General features: G+C 45.0%; 1 pseudogene across 1 annotated transcript; it reads left to right on the top strand.

Moving 5' to 3' along the window:
* The first annotated feature begins 425 nt into the window (after nucleotides 1–425).
* Nucleotides 426–13,949, top strand: LOC150061295 (flavin-containing monooxygenase 5-like; annotated as a pseudogene). The gene is made up of 9 exons (XR_016535808.1): nucleotides 426–578; nucleotides 2,725–2,913; nucleotides 3,736–3,898; nucleotides 4,478–4,620; nucleotides 7,550–7,745; nucleotides 9,337–9,556; nucleotides 9,973–10,108; nucleotides 11,868–11,940; nucleotides 13,604–13,949. The product of XR_016535808.1 is annotated as a flavin-containing monooxygenase 5-like (transcript).
* The last annotated feature ends 8,114 nt before the right edge of the window (nucleotides 13,950–22,063 follow it).

Below are 22,063 nucleotides of genomic sequence, written 5' to 3' on the forward strand. Positions count from 1 at the left end.
GGTTCTGGGTTTCCTGGGGTTCTTCTGGAGTGAAACACAAACCTGTAGTAAGCTGGACTGTGGGAAGAGTGGGGCAGCTGAAAGGACTCTCGCGGAGCCTGAGGGTCTGGAGAGAGGTGCAGGACATACATTGCTACATTATTTTCCTTATGCAAATTCAGCACCCACAGAAACAGGGAGGGTGCTAAGATGGGCAGGTGCCTCTAGAAGGAATGCTCATTTCTTCACAAGAGCTACTTGACTGAGAGGCAGATCTGAGGTGGAGGACACCCAGACAAGAAGCTCAACTGCATAGACCTTGAGCCCCTGCCTGGGGCCTGCGCCTCTGCCTCAGCCTAAAACCTGCATGCGGACACCCCGAATACTCCCTCATCGGGTGCCCTGGCTTGAGATCCTGTGTTCTTCAGGGAGAGGACTACACCCCAGCTCGGGAAGACCAGGCCATGGCCAAGAAAAGAGTGGCGGTGGTGGGCGCTGGCTCCAGCGGGCTCGCCTGCATCAAGACCTGCCTGGAGGAAGGACTGGAGCCCCTTTGCTTCGAGAGGTCGGAGGACATCGGAGGGCTCTGGAGGTTCCAGGTACAGCCCTGACCCCTCCTGACCCAGCCCAGGACTGGGGACCAGTTCACCTGGGGAGGTGCACTGAGGCTGGAGCTGCTAGAATCCAACCCCAGGGTCTGGCCCAGCCCCCCTCACCTCCCTCCCACCCTCCCTCCCATCCTTTCCTTAAAGTGTTTCTTACTACTTCAGACTATTGATATTAAAATCTTTCTAAAATTTTGTGTTTTCAATGTGTAAAGGTTGCCCCTGGTAAATGAGCTGCAATTATTTGCTCACAATTCCTCCCAGGAAACATTTTTCACATTTAGCTAGCTAGCTAGCTAACAGAGATAGCTATAGATATTATAGATATAGATATAGATATTATCATTAAGGGTCACAGTCAACTTTAGATAAGCCTGTAGCAGGCCTCCTCTTGTCAATTTGGAGGATTGTTAGGCAATATAAAGAAAATCCCACTGCTTGGTTTGCTCTGAGCATTGATTTATCGAAAAGCCCAAAGTTCTTTGTCTTTGGAAGAGGGCAGTGGACATTTGATTATGGTTCCTAGTAATATTGATTTTTGTACCTGGGCGTGTGTGTGGTGTGTGGTGTGTGGTGTGTGGTGTGTGGCATGGTGTGTGGTGTGTGGTGTGTGGTGTGTGGCATGGTGTGTGGTGTGTGGTGTGTGGTGTGTGGTGTGTGGCATGGTGTGTGGTGTGTGGTGTGTGGTGTGTGGTGTGTGGTGTGTGGCATGGTGTGTGGTGTAGGTGTGGACCCGTCTTGAACACAGGGCCTTGGTGCTGTCAGTTAGCTCTACCAACAAGGCTGCTGCTTTCTCTTGCCATTGAGCCACAACTACACTGCCACCATTTTCCTGGTTAATTGGAGACAGCAGGCTCTGGGCTTTATCGGCCCTGAATGGATTTGAACCGAGATCCTCACATCTGAGCCTCCTGAGTAGTTGGAACTACAGCTGTGAGCCACTGGCTCCTGACACCAAAATTCTGTCTTTGAAATGTAGCTGATACCTAGTGCAGAGAACACAAGGCTGCTCAAAGCTTGTGTCTGTCAAGTACAGGGAGTGAGACCATGGAGAATCATTGAACCTCACGTCCACTGGGTCTCCTCTTTAAGAAGAGTCTGCAGGCACGGGAGGCTCATATCCTCATCTTAGCTGAGCCTCAGGAGGGCTGTGAGTGTCTTATCTCCTCTGAACGACCCAAAGGAAATCAGAACGGCAAGTTCTGGCTTTTTAATCTTCATTATTGTTTGCTAAAGTCTAGTTTGGCAACATTTCTGATTTCTACCTTTGGAACAGGATTTCACCACCTTCTGACCTATTTCTTTGAAAACCAATGCAGATTCATCATAAGACACTGCTTTCCCCTGAGGCTGGTCACTTCTGTGCTGGCTCCTGTTCCATTCCAGGTCAAGTGTGTGCCAGCACACAGTAGGCTACCGCTGCATTCATTACAGGAATCCCTGAGAACAGAATGAACTGAGTGACTGCTAAAAGACCTGTAGAGCTACAGAACTTCAAATGTTTACTTTCCACAAGTCCACAATGGGAGAAGCTGAGGTGTTAGGAAAATTCACTGTGAGCTGGGCATCGCGCCTCATGCCTGTAATCCTAACAGCCCAGGAAGCTGAGATCTGAAGATCTTCATTTGAAGCCAGCTAGGTAAGGAAGGTGCAAGAGAATCTTTCCTTCAATTAATGCCCCCAGAAGCGGTTAGTGAACCTCAAGCCACAGTCTTCAGTGCAAAAAGCTCAAGGACACACACAGGCCTTGAGATCAAACCCAAGTTCTCTCACACACATAAACACGGTAAAAAATGTAATCCCACTCAGTGCATTACCTATACAATAACAATAAAAATATCTATAATACAAAACTCAAATAAAACAAAATACATCCTAAATCTAATTGAACAGAAAGGGACTAAATGGGTAGAGGATGAGGGAAAGCACAAGTCCAGGGAGATGTATGTGTGTGCCCATGTGTGTGCATGTATATGTGTGTGTGCGTGTGTGCGTGTGTGTGCGTGTGTGTGTGTTTGTGTTCTCATATACAAGTTGTTGGCTTGACATTTCATTTAGAAAGCTCCACCAAATGTGTACCCACGAGTTAGAGATGATGAAGTGACTTCTCCAGTTGACCGGATGCTTCTTGTTACTGCAGGAAGGCGCTGAGCAGGGCAGGGCGAGTATTTACAAGTCCGTGGTGATCAACACCTCCAAGGAGATGATGTGCTTCAGTGACTTCCCCATCCCAGACCACTTCCCCAACTTCATGCACCACTCCCAAGTCCTGGAGTACTTCCGGATGTATGCCAAAGAATTTGACCTTCTCAAGTACATCCGGTTCAAGGTCAGCTGGAGAATTGTGTGGGCATCTGTGCTCCTGAAGGGATGTGTCAAATGAACACTGCCCTGCCACTGGCCAGGGCTCCTGTGGAGAATCTGATTGACTACCCAACCTGTATCTCTCCTATGCAGGCCAGGCTTCTATTCTTTGTCCTCTCTGTGTCTGAAAAAGGATCAGGAAGCTCTTTCAGAGAGTCTGTGTGCAGATATAGATAGTCTCCTGCTGGAAGAGTTCCGTTGCATTCCATTTTGCTATTAATGAAATGGATGAGTGGAACCGATGGGAAGAGGAACTTTAACATCTCCTGCTTCTACAGCTTGGCCCCAGTGACTTAGCTCTCTCCTGCTTCCTGACCAGGGTTCACTATGTTCTTGAGTGTGATTGCCACAGTAATCTGGTGTAGTTCTTGGGAAATTACTGGGTCCTGGTATACCTAGGCAAGGGAAGACTCCTTGGGGGTGAGAAGACATCAGTGGGCGTGGGGATGGCATGGAATGTGACAAAGGTTTCCTTGGGTTCTCAGTGCCTTGGGGTCTAGACAGGAGAACTAGCGGTTTGCCCTTTTCCTGGCAGCACAGTTCATTAGCAGGCCAGCTAAGGTACTTAGTCTGCCTCATGGAAGTTTTCTCACTGAATGTCAGTGCTGAGTTGACTCTCTTCAGGAATTATAAAATGGACTGTCTGTGTGTGTGTGTGGGGGGCCTGGGGTGTAGAGACGGTGGTGACAACAGCCTTCTGCACATGTAACCGGAAGTGGTGGCCTTGCAGGGCTGGGGACCAGTGTATAGGCTGGGGTAGCAGTGTCCCATGACTGTCACTTTTCAGACAGCCGTGTGCAGTGTGAAGAAGCAGCCTGATTTCTCTGTGTCAGGCCAGTGGGAGGTGGTCACGGAGTGTGAAGGGACAACGCAGGTGGATGTCTTCGATGGAGTGATGGTTTGCACAGGGCACCACAGCAATGCTCACCTGCCCCTGCACAGCTTTCCTGGTGAGTGACCTGTCCAGGAGGGAAGGCTCCACACCACATGTGGACCTGACCATTGACAAGTGGACAGGTTGTGGTCATTCTCGACTTCATGGGCAAAAGGCTCAGCCTTCCTCCAACCCATGATGTTAGCTTGATTGATTTCCTGGAGCTTCCACTGGAGGTGAAGTCAGGGCCTCCAGGGCTCTCTTGGCTTTCTTGCCACTTGAGCCATGGCTCGAGTCTGGGTTTTTGGTGGTTAATTAGACATAACAGTTGTTAGCTTCATGTGCCCAGTGTCAATTCCAGCTCAGTCTCCTGAGTAGCTAGAATTTCAGGCATGAAATCCTAGCCACCCCCATCTGACTTTGGCTTTAGTGAAAAGAACAGAAAACAAAACTATTGAGCAACACTGGCTTCAATTAAGAAGGTTTCAGCAGTAGAAGAAAATGTCCAGAACTATTCCCTTTCTAGGAGGAAACCAAGAGTTTGAAGCATTGAAGAGTACCAAGGAAAGAAAGGCCATGGAAAATGCCCACTTGAAGATTCCTGGCATCCAGCCTACAGGCCATCTCTCAATATCTGATCTCCCTTCTCTGGTAGGAATTGAAAAATTCCAAGGACAATACTTCCACAGTCAAGACTACAAGGACCCCACAGCGTTCACGGGAAAGAGAGTCGTTGTCATTGGCATTGGGAATTCTGGAGGGGATCTGGCTGTTGAGATCAGCCACACCGCCAAGCAGGTTGGAATCAGTCAATGAATGGCTTTACCCTCACCAAGGAAGGGAAGCAGACCCCCAGAAAAGCATGGCGACCCGCACACAGCCTCCACCCCGACCTCCACCCAGTGTCAGCCACACACAGGGTTTGGCTCCACTGCCTCAGACACTGGTATTGTGTCTGCGCGGAGGTTTCTCTCTATCCTCAGCTGGCCTTCCACTGAAGTTTTCCTTGATAGCTTCAGTCAGCATTTGTGGTCCCCTCAGGCTTTTTGATGTGGAGTGCATGCCATGACTGGGAGAGGAGGCCAGGGTATATTTTCATCATGGTCATCCATGCAGGCCCTGGAAGTGCCACATTGTTCAGTAAATGACAGCACTCAGGTGTCCGCAAAAACTTCCCACTCTTGGATCTGAGGGGAATTTCCTTCTTGCTCTCAAAATGGGAAAAAGAAATGATCTGATCGTTCCAAGAACATGACCACATTGTAGCCAAGCCACTGGCTATGCTGTGTTTGTTCATAGTTAGGTGACACAGGGTGACATTCCTTTCTAGAACAATTTCTATTGCATTCACAGAAGTAATTACATGACACTGCGTCAATTAGCTCTGCAGGTATTGCAGAGAAAGGGATTATATAACATAAAAGAACCAAGGGTTGGAAGCATGACTCATCTGGTAGAATGTTAGCCAGTGGGCCAAAGCACCAAGTAATGATTTTGAATCCCAGGCTCCCACACAACAATACTGAAGAAGAAAAGAAATAACCCTTAGTCCAGGTGGAGGTAGCTCACACCTGCAATCCTAGCTACTCAGGAGGCTGATATCTGAGTATGACAGTTCAAAGTCAGCCTGAGAAGAAAAGTCTGTGAGACTGTTATCTTCAATTAACCACCAGAGAAATTGGAAGTGTCACTGTGGTTCAAAGTAGTAGAGCATAGCCTTGAGTGCAAAAGGTGAGGTACTGAGTCCAGGCCTGGAAGGAAGGAAGGAGGGAAGGAAGGAAGGAAAAAAATATAAATGCATGTGTGATTATTATGCTGGCATGTGCATAGTATGCGTGGAAACCCATGGCACATCCTTCGTCCACATTGCTGGCATGTCTGGGTTGTTGGTGATGAGTGCTAAGGGAACAGCCACTGAGCTCCAAGTACTGCAGATTACCAGAAAGAAAGCAGCCAAAGAGGGTGGAGGTCAGGCTGCCTGTGTGTGAGAGGCCCAGGAAACGCACAGCAGAGCTGTACCCGTGGAGCAGGGAGACCACATCCACACCATGCAGGCCGAGGTGTCAGTTGCCGGTCTCCCTGGTCTCACATGTATGAGAAGTTGTTTATAAATTTCAGTGGACCTATCCATCTCAGTGTATTAAGGGACTCTGCTGTAATTCTTTAGGAATAAGCCTTTTGTGAAGAGAAAATATCCCTTGCATCCATCCAAGATTATATTGAATTTTACAATATTCTATTTTTTTTGCCAGTCCTGGGCTTGAGCTCAGGGCCTGAGCACTGTCCTTGGACTTTCTCAAGGCTAGAGCTCTACCACTTGAGCCTCAGCCCCACTTCTGGCTTTTTTCTATGTATGTGGTACCAAGGAATTGAACCTGGGTCTTGGTGCATGCTAGGCAGGCATTCTACCACTAGGCCAAACTTCCAGCCCTGATTTTTACAATATTCTATTTGTTGTTTTCTCATTAATCCAGAGTTATTAATCTATTCCTTGCTTTAAACAAGACATAGATGGAAACTAAAGTAAGAATGACAGCGGCATTGATCTGGTGCTTCCCATATAATACACTTACTTCTTTTTTTTTTTGCCAGTCCTGGCTTGAATTCAGGACCTGAGTGCTGTCCTTGGGCTTTCTCAAGGCTGCAGTTCTACCACTTAAGCCACAGAACCATGTCTAGCTTTTTATGCATTTGGCACCAAGGAATCGAACCAAGGTCTTTATGCATGCTAGGCAAGCACTCTACCACTAGGCTAAACTCCCGCCTCCCACCCTTTTTTTTCTGTTTTCTTTTTTTAAAAACAACACTAATTGTCACAACAGCCTTTTAATGTAGTATTTTATGTCACTATTTTTTATAACTACAGAATCTTAAAAAAAAAATCTATAGTGCTAGAACTGAGGCTTGAACGCATGGCCTTGCACTCTTACTTGGCTTTTCCACTCAAGCCTGAGGCTCTGCCACTTGAGCCACACATCTACTTCTAGGTGTCTGCTGATTAATTCATACACGGGTCTCATGGACTTTGTTATCTGGACTGCCTTGGAACTGTCATCTTCAGATCTCAGCCTCCTCAGCAACAAGGGTTATGAATATGATTACCAAGGGCTGAGCAGGTCCAACAGTTTTAATGAGTTCCATTAGTGGTGAGTGCTAGGGAGTTTCAGTAGATGGAAAGAAGTTTGTCAGTCTGAAAAGTCATTGGTCCAGAAGGTCTGGATCTCAGGAGCTTAAAGAAGGGAGAGGATTTTTCCGGTAAAAGAGCTTTGAACAGAGATGAAGTTACAGATCATTGGAGACATACTTATTTTCAGGCACGTTTGGCTCATGCTTGTAGTCTGAGCCACTCAGGAGTCTGGGATCTGATGAGCACAGCTTCAAGCCAGCCAGGGCAGGGAAATCCATGAGACTCTTATCTCCTATTAACCACTAGGAAACAAGAAGTAGCTTTGTGGTTCACAGTGGTAAATTGCCAGCCTTGAGCATAAGAACTAAAGGACTGTGCTCAAGCCCTGAGTTCAAACCTCTTGACAGACAAAACAACGACATTTTCTTAGAGAGCAAGGCACCATTCTAACTGTAGGGTTCCTGGTTGGGGAGGAAAATAGCAAGACAATTTTTCAAAGATCATGGAGGCCAGATGAATGAGCTTAGATTTAATCTCAAACAAATGCAAGGTGTTTTCAGAGGACCACGAACTTGAACAACACTTGTTCCCGTGTTCCAGGTCCTCAGCACCCGGAGAGGGGCCTGGATCCTCAGCCGTGTGGGCTTAAATGGATATCCCGTTGATATGCAACTGAACTCTCGAATTTACGTGTTTTTATCAAAGAGAGTTGTCCATCAGTATCAAACTCATTTTTGGAAAGAAGGGTGAATCAACAATTTGACCATGAAATGTTTGGCTTGAAACCTAAACATAGGTAAGTTCTCAGAACAAGAGCAGAGATGATAATGACACAGGATGGTCAATATTACTACTACTGTTCATATTTAAAACCAAAACTGAAAAACTACAGCACCAGGCCTGGGAGCTTATGTATATATTCCCAGCTCCTCAGGATGCTGAGATCAAGAGGAGCAGAATTCAAGCAACCCAAGCAAAATGTTAGCAAAACCCCATCTCAACAGGCAGCTGGGGGTGGTGGCATGAGCCTGTCAGCCAGCTACAGGAAGGCAGAAATAGGTGGATCACCATCCATAGCTGTCCCATGCAAAAGGATTCTGTCTAGAAAAAATAAATACAGCAAAAAGGGCTGCAAAGTGGCTCAAGCAGCACAGCATCTGCCCAGCCCTTAGTTCAAAGGCCTAGTACCTCCAAAAAAAGGCAAAAGAAATCCACAGGACCTGAACTCAGATTCCTACCATGTCAGCCACAGAAAGCTAAGATGTGCTCCTCTCTGGGTTGTGCTTTCAGTCTCCCATCCTCCTGGGCCTCAGTCACTTCCCCATGTGTCAGTTGTTCTGTGCTGTCCAACAAGAACTGGAAAAGTTATAGAGGCATTACTTCATTCATTCACTCATCTCCACACGAGGCCCTGCTGTGAGCTGGGCATTGCACTATGCCTAAACGTGAGAGGAGAGACACCGTACTAGAAACTAGAACTGAGATTAGAAGGAATGCTGATAGCCTAGCCCTGCCAGACTTGTTAATATGCAGGTGAGGCACTGGACTATGGCCTTATCATTCCACACAGTGCTTTGGCTACGTGAAAAAGCAGAAATGGCCACTCTTGAAATAAAACTCATACTTTAGTCCTCTAGTGCCCTCCCTTTCTGTGCCATCCAGAGCCCAGCTTTGACCTTGAGGTTGTGATCTGGGGCATGTGGTATTAAGTCGATGTTTCCCAAATTCTACTGACAGACTGGGGGGGAACCAGTGGCATTTAATCACCTTCACAAAACCAGAATTTTATTGACCTAGTACTCATGTCTATTCTATGTGTGTATATGCCAGTATTGGGGTTTAAACACAGTTTCTCAACCTCTCACTTGGCTTTTATGCTCAAAAATGGTGCTCAGCTACTTGAGCCAGACCTTTGCTTCTGGCTCTTTTTTGTTGTGTATGTGTGCTAGGACTACAGCTTGTACTCAGAGTCTGAGCATTGTTCCTGAGCTTTTGTCTTGAATGTTAGCCCTAATAATTTCTTGCTTTTCCATAATTAATTGGAGGTAAGACTCTCATGAATTTTCATGCTAGCTTTGAATTACAGTGCTCAGATCTTAGCCTCCTGAGTAGCTAAGATTATAGATGTGAGCCCTCAGTCCCTGGCTTGTATCTGGCTTTTTGCTGATTAGTTGGACATAAAAGTATTATAGTCTTTTCTGCTGGGCTGGCTCAACCCATGATCCTCAGACCTCAACCTTTTGACTAGCTAGGATTGATTACAGGCATGCGTCACCGGCACCATCCATGGTACTGATTTCTGTTTTCCTCTTCTCTTCTCTGTCTTCCTCATCTCTTTCTCTTGGTTGCTCATTTTTCCTTCCCTTCATCTTCCTTTCCACTTGCAGAGCTCTGAGTCAGCATCCAACAGTAAACGATGAGCTGCCAAATCGCATCATTTCTGGCTTGGTGAAGGTGAAAGGAAATGTGAAGGAATTCACAGAGACAGCTGCCATATTTGAGGACGGCTCCAGGGAGGATGACATTGATGTTGTCATCTTTGCCACAGGCTACAGTTTTGCCTTTCCCTTTCTTAAAGATGATTCTGTCAAAGTGGTAAACAATAAGGTTTCCCTGAAAGCTGGAAAGAAAGAAAGAAAGAAAGAAAGAAAGAAAGAAAGAAAGAAAGAAAGAAAGAAAGACAGTGACAAACCAGGATAGAGAAATAAAGTTTTTCTTTGTGATTGTTGTTCTTAATGTACTGTGTGAAGTTACATCTTCTCTTTTTTTCCCCCTTTATGGTTTATCTTATATTGTTACTGTATCTGTGTTTGTTACCTGGTATGTTGTATACATGATTCTTTGTTTCTTTGAAATACAGAGGGAAGGGAAAAAAACAGATGATTGGGAGGCAGGAGGGGGGTGGGGAGTAGGAGAAAACATGGGACAGGGTATCAATGTTTTAGAAGTAATGTACCCACTACCTGGTGAATGTAACTCTTACCGCAATAACAAAATGCAATAAATAATTTTAAAAAAATAAGGTTTCCCTGTATAAGAAAGTCTTTCCCCCTCACCTGGAAAAGCCAACTTGTGCAATCATCGGCTTGATCCAGCCCTTGGGAGCCATTATGCCCATTGCAGAGCTCCAAGCTTGCTGGGCTGCTCAAGTGTTTAAAGGTAAGTGGAGGTACAAATGACTACCTCATTACGTGGTGACATGTTTACTTATGCTTGTGTGCTTCCTTGTAACTAGCCAGAGACAGTCTATATGATTGTAATGGTGCTTGGCACAAAATGAGTACTGAATATTTATTTTTAAATGAGATTTAAAATTTAGTAAAAATTGAGATTAATATGTAATATTAACTATTAAGTAAATTTTTGTCTGCCATTGGGCTTGAACTCTAGGCCTGGGTGCTGTCCCTGAGCCCTTCAACTCAAGACTATCACGTTACCACTTAAGCCACAACGCTACTTCCAGTTTTCAGGTGGAATCTCATGGACTTCTGTAACAGGGCTGGCTTTGAACCACAATCCTCAGATCTCAGCCTCTTGAGTAGTTAGGATTACAGGTGTGAGCCCTCCATACCTGGCAACATTAGCGATTTATAGGAACCACTTCTTAATAAATGTATTAACCATTTAAATTATTACGTTTTCATTAATATAGATTAGGATTTATATTAATCAGTTATATTCATGGACATATATCAACATCAGCTGGGGAATTTTTCCTAACAAGGCATGATTTGATCCCATCCCTGGCAATGTGTATTTCCTAAGTTTGAGTAGTTGACAGGATCACAGATAGCCCCGAGCCCAGCACCCAGCTCAGCAAGCTCCTTCTGGGTGTGGAGTTTGGAGTCCTGTGGTTTAGCAGAGGCTTAACAGCATAGTTTTTGGGTGTCTCCAGGAAAGGGAAACCAACAAGGAAGAGATCAAGAATGTTCTAAAACCTAAACAGTCAATTCTTTCACCTCCTCTGAAGGTAATGAGATCTCTATGACCACAGATACTTAGGGAGGGAAGAGATTTTCACTTGGTATTAGTCGCACTTGTTAGGTAAGAGGCATTCTCATTCTAAAACTCAATGTTCCAGAATTCTATGGAATACTACTTAAGAATCAGATGTGTGTAAAGATTTCTACATGACATTGAGCTTACATATGTAGGTATAAGGTTAACTGTAAGGTAATTATTTTATATTTACTGAAATACAATTGGCTGTTTGTCTAGTTTTATCCTTGTCACGAAATTCCTGCTACAAAAATGCCTACATTTGTGTGTCAGTGCTGGAATTTATCTGGCAAAATACAATTTTGACACAATAGGAGTTGCTCTTGATCTTTCTTTTTGAATGAAAAGGTTTAGAGGGGGAGGATTATCTTCCATGGACCTTTAGTTAAGCATGTGATTGATAAAATTAGTTTTATTTCTTTCTCAATGATAAAAAAAAAAAACAAACACTTTGTGTTGGGCCCTGGTGATTTGTGCCTGTAGTCCAGGTTAGTCACGAAGCTGAGATCTGAAGATCTAATTTTGAAAACAATGCAGCCAGAAAAGTCCACAAAAGTCTTATCCACCTTTAACCAATGAAGAGCTGGAAGTGGAGCTGTGGCTCAGGGGTAGAGTGAAAAATCTAAGTGAGGCCATGAATTCAAACCCCAGTACTTCTACGCACACATACAGAGAGAAAATTGGATTTGGGGTCATGTTTGATTTCTACTTTTCAGATTGGATTTGCTTAATTTGTATCCTGTTTCAGTAGTGATAGGGCAAGGTGATCAAATAAACTATAATCTGAGTACAGAAAATTGTCCTGCAATTCTTAGAATTCTCTACAGTGCACTGTTCACTGTTCAAAGAATCATCGTCTTCCCCTCACCCTCCCACCCCCAGGAAATTGTTTATTTCAGAATTTCATTTTTCTCTTTAGGGTTAAAGAAATTCCCCCCCCAAAGTGAAATGATGGCAGATATAGTTAAGACTCAAGAGAAAATGGCAAAAAGGTAAGAAAATTTCTCAGGGGAAATTTCTGTAGCATTACAGGCTGGACACTGGTGGCTCATGTCTGTAATCCTAGCTACTCAGGGGGCTGAGATCTGAGAATCGTCATTCATGAGACCATATTATTGGTATTGTAAGGAAACTCAGTGGTGAGAATCAGAGAAGACACCACTTAAAAGGGCAATTTATGAGTTTTCATTGGAGAGCTGGAGGACTGCTGGTTGACTCATGTCAAAAAGACCAGCATCTCTGAATACAGCTAGCACAGAGCTTACATAGGCTAAAACCAGACAAGAAGTGTGAAATCAGACCCAACCAGTGTAATACATAAGCAAAGAAAACCAGATAAGAACACTTAAACCCAATAGAAAAGCAAACTATCAAGGGAAACTATCAGAGGAAATCAAGCGCCAGTTATTTAGAAAGCATAGACTCAAGATCATTGATAGACTCATTGATAGTTAACCCGCAAAATGTGCAAAAAGGAGATGTGATTCAAATGGCAGAGTGCCAGCCAAGTGAAAGCATAAGGCCTTGAGTTCAAATCCAAGTACTGTATAAGAAAAAAGAAAGGAAGGAAGGAGAGAGAGAGAGAGAGAAGAGAGAGAGAGAGAGAGAGAGAGAGAGAGAGAGAGAGAGAGAAGAGAGAGAGAGAGAGAGAGAGAGAGAGAGAGGTCTGATTATCTCCCCAAACCCCATTCCTTCTCTGTGAGACACATTTCCTTGCCTAAAATGTCCTCATAGCTCTTCAAAGATGAACTTGATCTATGGATTATATCTGCAGAGCCACTTACTCTTGTAGAATAAGGCATCCTCCATCTTCCTTTCAGGATTCCAGATTTCCTGGAAGGGTCTGCTCTCTGGATGTTCCCATCCCTGTCACTGACTCATAGAATAACTCAAGACCTCTTTCCAGAAAACATTTCTGGTCAGCCTTCTGCATGTGGATGCGCTGGGCTGGAGCTTCTATGTTCATGTTAGCCTTCCAGTACTGTAGTCAACACCTGAAAACCTTCTGTGCTCATTTTCTATATTCATGTCTGCCCATCCCTCCACTTTGCTGTGCCCATGACTTTTATTTTATTGGTGTCAGTAGTGGGATTTGAACTCAGAGCCACATGCTCTGGCTTGGCTCTTTCTGATCAAAGCTCTGGTGCTCTACATTTGAGCTACTGCCCCACTTCTACATTTTTTGTGGTTGATTGGAGAGAAGATTCTCACTGACGTTCCTGTTCAGGCTGGCTTTGAACTGGGGTCCTCAGATCTCAGCCTTCTGAGTCAATCACATTGCAGGTGTGGGCCAGCAGTGCTTGACTTTCTTCACCTGACTTGGAATAGCTTCTTTCTTTCTTTCTTTCTTTTTTTTATCTTATCCCAGTAGCACTATGCTAGTTCTATCTTACCCCTAGTCTCTTTATATTTCTACTTAGCAGTCAAACCCCACAGTATTTAACAAAAGCCTTATTCACTCTTCTGTTTCCTCTCTGTTTTATCTTGTGTTGTCCATCATAAGATCCAGAAAATTGGTGACAACTGTCTCCTGTAGTTTCTACAGTTTCTTGTGTAAAATCAAGTCACAAGCTGATACTCAGAGAGCACTGACTGATTGGCTGTTTGTCTGGTTGAATTGTTGGTAGTTCAAGGCCTCTGTCTTCTCTCCTTCAGGTATGTGGAGAGCCAGCGCCACACCCTTCAGGGAGACTACATACATACCATGGAAGAGATCGCTGAGTGTGTGGGTGTCAGGCCCAATCTGTGGTATCTGGTCTTCACTGACCCGAAGCTAGCATTCAAGGTCCTATTTGGACCCTGCACTCCTGCCCAGTACCGTCTCCAGGGTCCTGGAAAGTGGGCTAGAGCTCGAGAAACCATCTTAACCACAGAAGAGCGTGTGCGAAAGCCTCTGATGACCAGAGCAGTGGAAAGGAGTAATTCTTCAGCTTCAGTGATAACCAAGAGCAGGTTCATCCTAGCAGTCGTTCTCGTTGCTGCCCTTGTATATTATTTTTAGATATCCTTCCTTCCCTCTTTCTCTCCCTCCCACCCTCCCTCCCAGCCTGCCTTCCTTCCTTCCTTCCTTCCTCCCTTCCTTCCTTCCTTCCTTCCTTCCTCCCTTCCTTCCTTCCCTCCCTCACTCCCCTCTTTCTTTTTTTTATGCTGGTGCTAGGGCTGGTGCTAGAGTTTGAACTAAGAGCCTGAGTGCTATCCCTTAGCTTTTACACTCAAGACTGATATTCTACCAAATTGGCCTATACTTCTGTCTCTGGGTCTTTGGTGACTAATGGAGATGGACTCTCTCTGATGTGTCTGCATGGACTTGCTTTGAATTGAGATTTTCATATATCCGTCCCCTGAATAGCTTCAAATACTGATGTGAGTCACCAGCATCAATCTCCCAGGTTATCTTTGTCATCTTCTTTTATATGTGCAAGAGTGTTTGACATGTGATTTGTGCTAAATAAACACTGGTATGGTTCATCAAATATTTTAGTGGGGACCCTAAATCAGTGTCTATTAAAAAATGACTGACTTCATGTAACTCTACTGCTGATAGGATTGGCTTTCTAGGAGCAGTGCTATCATATCAATTTTTTAATATTGTAATTAAATGTGTATATTCTTGGAGAAAAGAGAAACAATCGTCTTATAGTACTTGTACATAACTTGATAGGACATGTAGACACTTATGACCTTTAACTTGCTGTTCACTGGTATATACAAGAATTTCTCAGTTTTACTCCTTTTCCCTAAGCAATTCTCTTCACTTTCTTAATAAAGAAACTGCTCTCACCATGCTAGGCTAATGACTAATCTGAATACTTTACCATCTACTACTACATTGGACATCTTTTGTTTGCTGATATTGGGGCGAACTCAAGGCAAGGTCTTATCCTCTCATTTGGCTTTTTGCTTAAGGCGAGCCACAATTTTGCCTTTGGCTTGTTGGTGGTTTATTAGAGAGAAGACTATCACTGGCATTTCTTCCTGGGCTGGGTTTCAAGCTGGATCCTCAGATGTCAGCCTCCTCAGTAGTCAGAATTACAAATACTCAACTCACTACTTGACTTTTTTTTAACCGGCTTAATTTTATTATAATCTCTTTGTTCTCACATCTCAACAAAAAACTTTAAGTTCAGGAAATAAGTAGTTGTCAACTGTTGTAGTGGGGGCTAGACTGTGATTTCTCACCTGTTTTGCCTTAAATAAAGTCTAAGTGACAAGAATCGTACCTTAGAATTGACATTAATTAACTGCAGGACCGTTCTGCTTGTACTGGCTTTTCATGAACGCTGATGAAATGGCAGGTGAAACAAACATCAGGATCTTGCCTTTTGGTCCAGTGTGATTCTGGTCTCTCATCCAATATAGTTTGGCTGTGTTCTTATTTCATGGCGAAGTTAAAGAAGCATGAACTGCCAGGCACACTGAGTCCCAGGAGAAAATGCACTAACGTGCCAGGCAGGGGCATGCTGGCACATCGCTTCAATGCAATGTTTGTGCATTTGGGGATGGCTGTGAATTTCTTAACTACAAGTGAAATCTGAACAAATGAAAGACAATGTTAGAGGAAGAGAAATACAACAGCGGAAAGTAGGTTCTTCCACTCATCCTTCAGTCACTCCCACTGTGTGTCTGTTTCCCCACGTGGGGGCCCAGTGAGTCTGCTGTTCACAGGCATGTCTTCCTGGGCGAGTGGCCCTGATGTGATGCTCAGGGGCCAAGACATGGTGTCTAAAGCTTCCATGGGTGACTGCTCTAGGCCATGGTGAAGGATTTTTCTCTGTTCTTGATGCCTTGGTTCTTGTGTACAGTGTGTAATTTTCAATTACTTTAAGTCTTTCATTCTACGTATAATATGAGAGGCTACAAAACCCTCATTGGTTGGTTCTAATCCAAGGTAAGATGTGAATAGAGTTATGTGTGTGTGTGGGGAGGGAGACGTGCATACTTAGGATCAGACTCTGGGCCTTGCACTTGCCAGGCAAGTGCTCTTCCATGGAGAATCCCTAACCCCATGTTAACACGATATTAAACTCAAAATCACTCACGATACAAAGCCAATGTTATAGATGAGCATACTCTATTATGCAAGTGACACATGTTGCTGTTGCAACTTTATTAAAAGATGATATCCTTTTTCAAGTAAGCTAGGTCTGAATTTTTTAATGTGCTTTTCTAGTGCCATAAAAAAAGTGCTGAAAAGGTGCACTGAAGAATGTATATCCAAGGGACACATGAAGCAGCTGTCAAAGCAGAACTTGTCACAGTTTAATGTGACCTTGTTATTACAATTTTACGCACAGGGGATTCTGCTTTACTAAGAAGCTCTTGGGTGGTGTGAACCACTGGTCAGAATGGCAAGTCCTGGGTGACAGACACAAAGAGTCTGCCAATACCTTAGCAATTTGAGGAGTCAACATCAACCCCTGGCCCTCCCAACCGTAAGGCTGTCTTTGCTCTTTTGCACTTTCTGGGGACTCTAGAGTAACAGGTGGAGTTAGGGGTAGAGCACAGAAGAGACCAGGGAGAAAAGTGGGGGTGCGAGGCTGGAGAGCTCACCAAGGCAGGCCACTCCAGGAGTCAGGGGTCCTAGCTCAGACCTCGCCCCGCCCAGACTCACTGCCTCCACCCTGGCCCCTCCCTGGGTAACCTGGCCCCGCCCTAGCCCCGCCCAGACACTCTATAGGGACCAGGGCCCTGCTCTAGCTCCGCCTATACACTGCAGTCACCCAGGCCCCGCCCTGGTCCCGCCCAGACAAGCTTCAGGCACCCAGCACCCCCCTTTAGCCCCTCACCCTGCTTCCCCAGACACACACACCCACACACACACACACACACACACACATCAGAGTAACAGAACTCAGCCTGTTAAGATAGCTTCCTCCAAGCACAGAAAAGAACATAGTGTGTGTGTGTGTGTGTGTGTGTGTGTGTGTGTGTGTGTGTGTGTGTCCCTGTACTGGGTTCTGAACTCAGCACCTGGACATTGTTCTTTAACTTTTTTTCTGCTCAAGGCTGGAACTCTACCGCCTGTATTTCTTTTCACTGGCTAATTGGGAGAGTCTCACAGATTTTTCTGCCCTGGGCGATTTCAAATCAGAATTCTCAGACCTCAGCCTCCTGCGTGGCTAGGATTACAGGCATGCACCACCACTATCAGACTATTACTGTGTCTTTGTAAAGAAATACGATTCTTCCCCAGATTTTTCTGTTTAGTTTCATATTTCCATTTCTTTTGGGGAAACGTCTGAATACAGAACTGTCGTGCAGGTCCCCTTTATTCTAGATGATGGTCTGTACTTTCTACTTTGTCTTTTAGAGCCCAAAGTAGCCTATTGCCTGTAGTTTCTAAGCTATTTCTCATCATGTCTCAGGTTTTCTGTTAGCATTTGCCCCCAGCCCTCCCTGACTGAGCTGCCTGTAAGAAACTTAAGTGTGGATCATTGTTAAGTTTAGCCAGTATTTCAGAGCAACACTGGGGAGGAAGGGAAGGGGTCTTCCCGACCTTATTCTGAATGGACTAAACCCCAAACCTATAGGGAGTACATTGAGTTTTGAATTACAACCATAGTTGTGTCCTGTTTTTTGGGACATGCTTCTAGCCACCCTGAAAAGAGGTCCATGAAAACTAAGAGATATTTATAATGAAAACAAGGAGATAATGTATCACCAAAGGCAGGGGCCTAGCTTTGGTGAAATCTGTATCCCGATGCTCTTCTATGAAGTCTTACTTCTGGTGGTAGCTTTGTACTCTGTTTTGTATTCACCTGTGCACAGGTAAGGGGCATAGAGGTTATTGCTTCTGCTATCTGTTTTAATTTAGGTGAGTTGTGTGATACCAGGTTCTGCCCAGAACTTCAAGTAAAATGATCCGGCTCATTCTGAATGGCAAAGGACATAGCCAGCAAGATAAATAGAAAGCCCACGGAGTGGGAAAAGAACTTCTTTTGCCATACAACAGACAAGGGTCTTATATCTAAAATATACCTACAGCTCAAGAAATTAAATCTTCCAAAAACAAACCTTCCAAGACACAACCATCCTATTAAAAGGTAGGCTAAAGACTGACAGAGAAACTTCTCTGAAGAAGAAATAAGAATGGCCTATAGACACATGAAGAAATGCTCAACATCTCTGGCCATAAAATAGATGCAAATTAAAACAACTTTGAGATTTCACCTCACCCCAGTTAGAATGGCCATTATCAAGAAATCTAATAACAACGGATGGGGGCGGGGATGTGGCCAGAAGGGATCAATACTGCACTATTGGTGGGAGTGCAAACTCATTCAACCACTCAGGAAAGCATATGGTGATTCCTCAAAAAACGAAACATAGAGCTCCCCTATGATCCAACAATCCCACTTTTACACATTTACCCAACTATCCAGAAACAAGGCCATACTAAACCTACCAGCACAACTCTGTTCATTGCAGCATTATTCATGATAGCTAAGATATGGAACCAACCCAGATGTCAGTAGATGAATGGATCACGAAGATGTGATATGTTTATACCACCAAATTCTATGCTGCCGTCAGAGAGACGTTGTCCCATTTGTAAGGAAAAGAAAAGACTTGGAAGAAACCATATTAAGTGAAGTAAGCCAGACCTAAAGAAATATAAGCTCCATGGTTTGCCTCATTTGTAACCATTAGTATATGTCTAGGATTCTCCTAGCAGAGGATCACAATAGCACAAAAGCTATGTACATATGGTCATATAGGATGATGCTAAATGAACTCCAGTATATGGAAACATTGGAACATTGTTGTTTTTAATTTACTATGTGAAGCTATTTCTTCTTCTTTTTTTCTTTTCCCCTTATGTTTATCTCATGTTACTATATCTGACTTTGGTACCTGGTATATTATATATAGGTTTATTTGTGTATTTGAAAATGAGAAGGTAAGGAAAACAGATGATTGGGGGTGGGGGAGGGAAAGTGGGAGAAAAACATGGGAAGGAGCAACAATGTTCAAGAAGTAATTAATGTACCTATTACCTGATGAATGTAACTGTAACCCCTCTGTATATCACCCTAACAATAAAATAAAACTTCTAAAAAAGAGAAAAAAAGAAAATCTGGTTCAGCATTTACATATTTTAAATATATTTTTATTGTTAAGATGATATACAGAGGGTTTACAGATACATATATAAGGTAATGAGTACCTTTCTCCCCCCCCTCTCTCCCTCCCTCTCTCCCTCTCCCTCTCCCTCTCCCTCTTCCCCCCCCCTCTCTCTTTCTCTCTCTCTCTCTCTCTTTCCAGTCCTGGGGTTTGAACTCAGGGCCTGAGCACTGTCCTCACATACTTTTTTGCTCAAGGCTAGCGCTCTGCTACTTGAGCCACAGCACCACTTCTGACTTTTTCTGTGTATGTGGTTCCGGGGAATTGAACCCAGGGCTTCATTGTCAAATACTGTTATCCTTTCCATCCTCTTCCTTGTATATCTTCTATTTTCCCTCCCCCTGGCTCCCACCTCTGGGATTAGGTTTTAAAAATGAGAGTTGGGGGCCGGGAGGTTGGCCTAGTGGTAGAGTGCTTGCCTAGCATGCACAAAGACCCAGGTTCAATTCCTTAGTACCACATATATAGAAAAAAGCCGGAAGTGGTGCTGAGGCTCAAGTGGTAGAGCTCTAGCCTTGAGAAAGTCCAAGGACAGTGCTCAGGCCCTGAGCTCAAGCCCAGCACTGGCAAAAAAAAAAAAATGAGAGTTGGCTCTTAGTTCTCTGAGACTCCAGTGATAAAGTATTTTGGGGCACTTAAGAGTCACATGGTCAGTACTAGGAAACAAAAACTAACTTTACCAACAACTGACAACAAGCAATATAACAGAATCTAATGGAATCTCCATTCTTAAACAGATTACCAAGACCAAAATTTATTTAAAACAGATTTGATGATGAAATGCTCTAGCATATGAATTGACTTTTAAAACTTTATATCCCCAGTTGGCAATAAACCCCTTTGCTGTACCTGACTGTCTGTATGATTTTCTGGGGTGTTTTTAGCTACCAGTTGCTAAGAAAAACACAAACCATACCCGGCCCTCTGCTGAAGTCTCAGCCTTGAAGGCCTGTTGTGGGGATTATTGATGCTATCTGATCCCCTTCCACAACAGTCCAGATAGTCTCCAGAACACTGAAATAGAATCTTACCCACCTACAAAGGGCTCTGAGTGACACCAAAATGATTTAGCTGTTAACATGCCCTCCATCTCGGGTCCTCAGCTCCTCCCACTTCACGTCTTGGGGCAGTTTAAAGCCCCCAGCTGCATCCAGACCTGAACTCCATCTTGCCCTAGACTTTCCCAGGAGAGGTCTTCACAGTCTCTGCCCAGACCTGCCTGTCCATGCAGACTGTCTCCCATCTCTAGGGCAGACATTATGCTCTGAATAGGGACAGATCCCATATTGTCCCTCTCCTGTGAGGGAGATGGCCTTGTCAGCCCTTCCAGTAGACCCCCTTCTCCTGTGTGGGACTGTGTCCGCATGGCCTTCTGGAATGGGTGCTTTCATTAGAGGGCTGTCAGGCACCCAAGCTCTGGCTTTTGGAGCAGCCTCAGAGAGGCCATGGGGCCCTGGTATGTCTCACCTAGAGAGTTCCCATCCTTGGACAGCATGAAGGCCAAGGCTGCCAGTGGCTTCAAGGCATCCAAGTACGCTCTTGGTACTGGGATTTGCTGGGGCCTCCAAATCGATTGGTGAGATACAAAGAAGCCATATTTTGAGAGGTTGAATTGGGAATCTTTATTAGAAAGCTGGCAACTGCAAGCTGACTCATGTCCCCAAAACATGCAGCCTGGGATAGGACTAACACAAAGCTTATCATGATTTGTGTGAGGTACAAAAGCGTATTCTACAGAAGCAAAGAAAATTATTTGGAAAGAAAGAGAGAGACAGAGAGACAGAGAGACAAAGACAAAGACAGAGACAGATTTTCTCCAAGTTGGTTCACACAGAACATGGCAACACTGGGCCCTGGGAATCTGGAGATGCCCTGAGTGCCCTCTGCATTCAGCCAGAAAGAAAGATTTCAGGCAAAGTTTATCTGCAAGACCCATGAGAACCGAATGGTGCCCATAGGAGGCCAGGATATGAAGGGTGCCCTGTGCTACAGCCTCTGCTGTTTCCACCCAGGCCAGACCTATGGCTCCCAGCTCATGATTTACCTGGATCACTACCCAGGGCTCCAAGATCCTGGCCATCGTGTGTTTCGCTGGGGCCTCCACGAATTCTTGGACCAAGCCTTAAAAGCTCCATGGAGATGATGCCAAAATTCAGATGCCAGCCACGAGGCCTGATGAGGACACCCAACACAGCCCTGGTCACTGAGGGAGGACAGGACCCACTGTACTAACTGACAGATTATTTTCCCCCCCCAGAAATCCTAGCTATGGCTTATAATTTGGGAGACAGGGATTGGCCCCATATTTACAAGTTACCTTCCCAGGATAAGGGTATGTCTGGACTGGAACTGCAGTTCTAGTGGAGGGCCCGCCTGCAGCTGTCACATTGTCAAACCTTGTCCTGGTTGGATAGTCTAGGTCAGCTCTCCTCAAGAAGGAAAGCCTCATGAAGACAAACACGATGCAGAAAAAGTGGAGCTCCAACTCATGTGGTGGAGAGCCAGCCTTGAGCAGACAAGGCCACGCAAGGGGGAGAGAGCCTGAGTTGAAGACCCAGTCAAATATGAGTAAGTAGACTGGATGATGAGAAACCCGAAGAGGTCGGGTGAGAGGTAAAGTGTGGCAGCTTCCCCTGCTGTGGCTGCCAGAGGGCTTGTGCCTTCAATTTCAGGGACGCACATGACGTCTGGTCACATAGGTCAGGTAACTCGCATGCGGCCTTGAGGCTCAGCACACACAGGTGCCTACAATGGCACATGGATGGCTGCTTGGCCTTAGGCACTCGTGCAGGGCAGGGGGTGGAGCAGAGCTGGCCCTGGACAGAACAGGGGTCTGGGAACAGCGGCCTGGGAGGCACCACGCTGCTGCCACCCGTGAATCTGTCCACACAGGACTTGGAGTCGAGCTGCCTGTGCATCCTCGCCATGCCCGGTATCTGCTGCTTCTGTCTGCCCAGACAGAAGACCCAGCCACAAATCAACCATCGCAAC

This window comes from Megascapheus bottae, chromosome 6 (genome assembly GCF_031878675.1).
Source record: "Megascapheus bottae isolate mThoBot1 chromosome 6, mThoBot2.hap1, whole genome shotgun sequence".
Lineage (NCBI taxonomy): Eukaryota > Metazoa > Chordata > Mammalia > Rodentia > Geomyidae > Megascapheus > Megascapheus bottae.